We start from the raw sequence: 6289 nt of genomic DNA on the forward strand, positions 1-6289 counted from the left end.
TTATTTATTAACAAAAACAGAGCTATATTATATACACTTTTCTGCAATTTGTTTATTTACTTTAACATATTTTAATATCAATATAGTTCTACCTTATTTTAAATAGTTGCATATTATACCATGTATAAAAGTTCTCTAACGTATATATCCAATACTCTGTTGTTGAGTTTCCCCCCCCCTTTTTTTTTTTTTTTTTTTTACAGTATATATCCTTGCACATACATTTTCATATAGTTATATGACTTTTTTCTCCTGGACAAATTCTTAAAAGTGGAACTGTTGGGAAAACATTTTCCTTTTTTTTTTATGATTGTACCACTCTTGTGACTAAGGATGCACTGCATCAAATAAATTAATTTTTTAAAGATGTTCTCCAGTGAATTGACTTTTTTTCTTACCTAGACTTAAGTAACATAGCATGTTTAAAGCATTAAAATTTTTTTTTTTAATTCTAGAGAATTTACAGCAGGAAAACTACTGGCTTAAGAAACAAACATCTTATTTCTTGAAAATTAATTTCAGTTGCTAATTCACTGTAGAAGAAAATCTGACAATATATACTTTTTAGATTATAATTGTATAAACACACCAATATTAAAAGATTTCTCTGGAATTTATGGACCATTGGAATACATCCATGTAAATTCACAAGGAAGAAGAGAACTATTTTCTAACTACCTTGCATTTACCCAGGATTTTAGTCTATCCTGCAGAGCTCTATTTTTGTATTCTCTTCCTTCAGCTGGAGGAAAAATAGACTGAGCTCTACATCTCTAAACCTTCATGACTTGGCCACACAGCTTTGAGGACACCATGACTAGGACTGGATGATATGCTTAGTCAAAACCCCTCTGGGATAGGGAGGGTGGGAGGGAGACGCAAGAGGGAGGAGATATGAGGATACATGTATATGTATAGCTGATTCACTTTGTTATAAAGCAGAAACTAACACACCATTGTAAAGCAATTATACTCCAATAAAAGTGTTAAAAAAAAAAAAAGCCCTCTTCCTCCTTGGTGTCTGTCTAAAGTGGGGTTGGTGAAAGAAATTGTGGGATAGTGTATTGTCTCAAACCAAAGAGACTCAAAGAATAGCAAAATGGCTACTATCTTTTGTAGTACAAAGGGGTAGCTTGTAAAATAGGTGGCAAAGAATAATAAAGATTTAGTCCCTGGGAGATTTCTTCAAGGTCTCCTTTGTTCCTCAGGACTTCTCTGCATGATTTATTGAGGATTTACTATGTTTCTAGCATTATGTTTAGGATTAGGAATAAAGCACTAAGCAAGATAAGTCTGTTTAGAACAGCAGTCTTTACATTTTTTTCTAGTATACTCCCTGAAGTAATTTTGAAAAACTACATGGCCCCTTGTACTGTTTTAGGTTGATATATTGTTTTATTTGTGGGAAGAGCTCCATGTCCTTCTGTTTTCAATCTTGATCCAGGCTCCCTCAGAAAAGTTAGTTGATATATTATTTTAAAATTAAACTGAAAAAGGATTTAATTTCTGCCATTTGTGACTAAGCAACGAATCTATCACTCTGATGTTAAAATGGAACCTGTGATATGTTTCTTCAAAATATAGAACTTTTTCCACTAACAACTCCATTATATTAACATTTATTAATATTCTGAATTCTTTTTTTTTTAAATATTCTGAATTCTTACCAAGTTTTGATTGAAGAAAAAAATAATGAGACTTTTATCTAATAAAATGAAACTAAAAAAGGCCTGCTGAAGTCTTACCATTCACCGTTCTAACTGCATAAAAGCTGCTGAGTCATTTAAAGGATCTGCTTTTCTATTTCGATGTTTGAGTTCAGACTTTTATAATTTTAGAAAGAATGCTTAGGGAATATATGGTCCAATCTTCCATTCTCCAGGGGAGACAACTGAGACCCAGAGAGGCAAAGTGATTTGCCAAAGTCTTGCACCTGGTTGGTGAACTTGGGATCCTTAGTTATCACTTGGTGACTTTTTCATTATCGTGTGATCAGAAATGCTACAACCTCTTTAGTAGGTGTAAGTAAAAATTAATGAGAGCAGAAAGATCCCATATGCCACAGAGCAACTAAGCCCATGTGCCACAACTACTGGGCCTGTGCTCTAGAGCCCCTGAGCCACAACTACTGAAGCCCACATGCCTAGAGCCCATGCTCCGCAACAAGAGAAGCCACTGCAATGAGAAGACTGCACATCACAACGAAAAGTAGCCCTCACTCGCCACAACTAGAGACAGCCCGTGCACGGCAAAGAAGACCTAATGCAGCCAAAAAATAAGTAAATAAATGAATTTTTAAAACCCAATAATAATACTGTATTGTGTACCAATGAGACAAAGTCCTAGATATAATCACTTCTTTTCACTTTCGCTTGTATTTTTACCATTTTATTTCTTCCATTCTATCTATGAAACATTTTATTTAAAGTTCTGAATTAGTTTTACATTTCTATTTGGGACAAATTTACCATCTCTTTCTGTTTTTTGTACATCTTATGTCAATTTCACTGAGAAAAATGGAAATAAATTTAATTTCATTTTACAAAAGTAAAACCTAGAAGGATTGATTTTAATCATTTAGTGTCATAGATAACAGAGTTTGACAAATAATGCAACCTTTGAAGATAATTCTAGAATGCACCTTTGAGCTAATCAATACCGGTCCAATCAGATGGTTAGAAGAAAATTTTAATACCTGTTATGCTAGTGAAATAGTTTAATTATGTCTAGCTCAATTACTACCAGTAATATAACAGATTTCTGGTATAGTCAAAACTCAGTTTGGTAACTAAATAAAGTTCATAAACAACTATGATGAACCTATAGGAATACTTTACTGAGTTACTATTCAAATTAATAGAAAAGACTTCAAATATGTTTAATAACTTCCTATTTGTGATACAATTTTCTAATATTAGAAATGAGAGGGACTTCCTTGGTGGCACAGTAGATAAGACTCCATGCTCCCAACACAGGGGACCCAGGTTCAATCCCTGGTCAGGGAACTAAATCCCACATGCATGCCACAACTAAGAGTTCACATGCCACAACAAAGGAACCCATGTGCTGCAACTAAGGAGCCCGCATGCTGCAACTCAGACCTGGTGCAGCCAAATAAATAAATAAAAAAGATATGAGAAAATTAAGAAAAGGAACTAGATTACAGAACTGTTATTGATATCTAACTTTGCTATTTTTCTTGCAGATTTCTTTGTCAGGTACAGGCTCTGATATAAAATACAAACTACTATTTTTAATGCTACATTTCGTATATACTTTTATGTTCTCCCAGGATAACTGAAGTCAACATATAGGGCAAACATTGACTGAGAATTAAACTAGATCATACATAAATTTATAATATGAAACAGAATGTGTACTGGGGGATCTTCACTCGAAGAAAACATAAAATAAAACTTAGTCTACTATATATATGGTGATAATTCACAATACAAGTTTCTACCATGAAATAGAAATGCCCTAAATGTCCAAAAGAGAAAATCCTTTGAGTGTAATGTTTGGCTCAAGTGAGGGACACCTGCTCTATTTATTTTATTTTATTCTATATCTTATTTTATATTTTATTAGTTTAAAAAATTAGGTAAATTGTTGTTTTGGCCTTCTCAGTACCCAGTTCTCTAGAGCGCATCTTAATCGTGTTTTCTCCTTATCTGCAGGCCTGCACACTCCTAATCCCATTACTTTGTTTGTGAATTGGTGCAGATTTTTCACCTTTACCCCAAACAAAATTCCAGGCTTATCTCTGCATTACCCATATCTGATCAAAGTGCTCAAACACAAGGACAAAAGGACCTCCTACTCTAGTTCTCCATTCTTCAGCCCACAGAAAAGTGGCAGAAGCTTTGAAGTTAGAGCTTTTTCATTAAAATCACCCAATTCTAAAGAGGGCTGGTTACCACACAAATCCCTAAAAGGGGAAAGGAAGAAGTCTAAAAATGTATTTTTCCTTGCTACAGAGATTTTTCCAGGAGTGGGAGTTAAGGGGTGGCATGGGGGTTGGGAGAGTTCAATTCCACTGAAATTTACTTCAACTGAAAGTGAATGAAGCCATGTTTATAAACTGTTTTAAAATCACAGTAATATTATGAGTAATAAAGACACACTTTAAGATTTGTACCATCGTTGCATTTTCAAAATCTAACTCTCTTATGTAGAGCTATTATACTTAAATATAAAATCAGAGATGTGGGCTTCCCTGGTGGCGCAGTGGTTGAGAGTCCGCCTGCCGATGCAGGGGACACGGGTTCGTGTCCCGGTCCGGGAAGATCCCACATGCCGCGGAGCGGCTACGCCAGTGAGCCATGGCCGCTGAGCCTGCGCATCCAGAGCCTGTGCTCCGCGACAGGAGAGGCCACAACAGTGAGAGGCCTGCGTAACGCAAAAAAAAAAAAAAAAAAAAAATCAGAGGTGTGCTAGCACTGACTTGCAAAAGCCAATGGTTAAATTTTTAGGAATTTTTGAGCCAGTTGTCAAACACAGTCATTATTAAAAGTCAAATTATATAAACTTAAAATTTAAATTATTTTCACAAGAAAGGTAATAAATACTCAAAATGAATTATATTTTACCTATGCCCTTGAGATTATGTCTATGGTATCTATATTAGGATTGCCAGATAAAATCCAGGATGCCCAGTTAAATCTGAGTTTTAGATAAATGATGAATACTCTCTTAGTATAAGTACGTCCCAAATATCACATGGAAATACTTATATTAAAAGAATTATGGAGACTTCCTTGGTGGTCCAGTGGTTAAGACTTCTTCCAATGCAGGGGGTACAGGTTCGATCCCTGATCGGGAAGCGAGGTTGCCACATGTCTCACTGCCCAAAAACCAAAAACATAAAACAGAAACGATATTGTAACAAATTCAATAAAGACTTTAAAAATGGTCCACATCAAAAAAAAAAAAAAATCTTAAAAAAAAAAAAAGAATTATGTGTTGTTTACCTGAAATTCAGATTTAATTGGACATTCTGGCTTTTTATTTGCTAAATCTGACAGATCCTGTATGGAGAAAATACTATACAATGATGCATTACAATACATTTCTTCCTTACTCCCTGTTCAGTGACTTTACATTGAAAGCTTGACATCAGTCATGGTGGGTATATTTACCCCATATATACCAACACACTCTACAAATCAGGACTCCCACCACCTAACCATTTGTTAACTATTGACCAATACACTACCGAGTATCATATTAAAAATACTACATGATATTGTCCAGGTGTTTAGAATGAATTGATCCTTTGATTATTTGGTCATTACAATGAGAATAAATTAACTTGTGCATATGCTTTTATTATTTTCTCTGTGCTTATCATTCCATGAAGAAGGCAATACAATTTTCATGAAACTTCTAATGGACAACTTTTGCCCTGAAGTTTGGAGGGAAACTGTGTTTTACTCAACATTAGGGTTCTCCATTAATCACTATAAAAATAAATACATTTTAAAAATTTCTTACATATTTATTTCCCCTATAGAAATCCAATTAGATCTCCATATCTCCCAGTGTATTCTTTCAATTCATATACCTATGAATTTGAGGTTAGAATATTCTGGAGAATTGTAGAGAGAGGACTAAACCTGGGATAACAAGTTAATTAATGTGACGAAGATATGTAATAAAAGGTACTGTTTCTTTGTTCACTCTTATCTCTGTTGGAGCATGTACTGATGCTTCTCATTACCATTAATAGATTTTTAGAAGATGCAGCAAGCTAAATACAATTGCTTACAGGTCAATTTATTGAAAATATTTTCACTTTTTTTCTCCTTCAAATTGAATGAAATAAGAAAATGGATCAATTAATCATTTTAGTAGCTAGGCTGTGGGGAATTGAGGTCAGTGACCTTGGTGGACTGATAAATGAATTTGATACCAAGGAGGACCGGCAAGATCAGGTTTCTGGTTGCGTTGTTTTAAGCATTTATGTGTTCCGTATTATTCGTAGAGAGAGGTACAAGGCTAACAGCTCCAAGCTCAAGTTCATCAGTGTTGCACAACAGACACAGATGTTCCCAGGACAACTAAGTCAGGATAGCACTGATCACCAGAAAATGTGAAAACCAAGGTAATTGTCTTCTAAATGTGCAACAGGCACAGAAGTGCAAATTAGGATTACTGTAGATGAAGTTTTCTCCTGACTCTCATTTGCATATTTCCATACTTTGCAACAGGAGCCTCATTCTTCTTCTACTTCTTCTTCTCCACCTCCTCCTCCTCCTCCTCCTCCTCCTTTTCCTCCTCCTCCTCCTCC

Source organism: Monodon monoceros, unplaced genomic scaffold (assembly GCF_005190385.1).
Source record: "Monodon monoceros isolate NGI ecotype Baffin Bay Population unplaced genomic scaffold, NGI_Narwhal_1 Super_Scaffold_15, whole genome shotgun sequence".
Classification (NCBI taxonomy): domain Eukaryota; kingdom Metazoa; phylum Chordata; class Mammalia; order Artiodactyla; family Monodontidae; genus Monodon; species Monodon monoceros.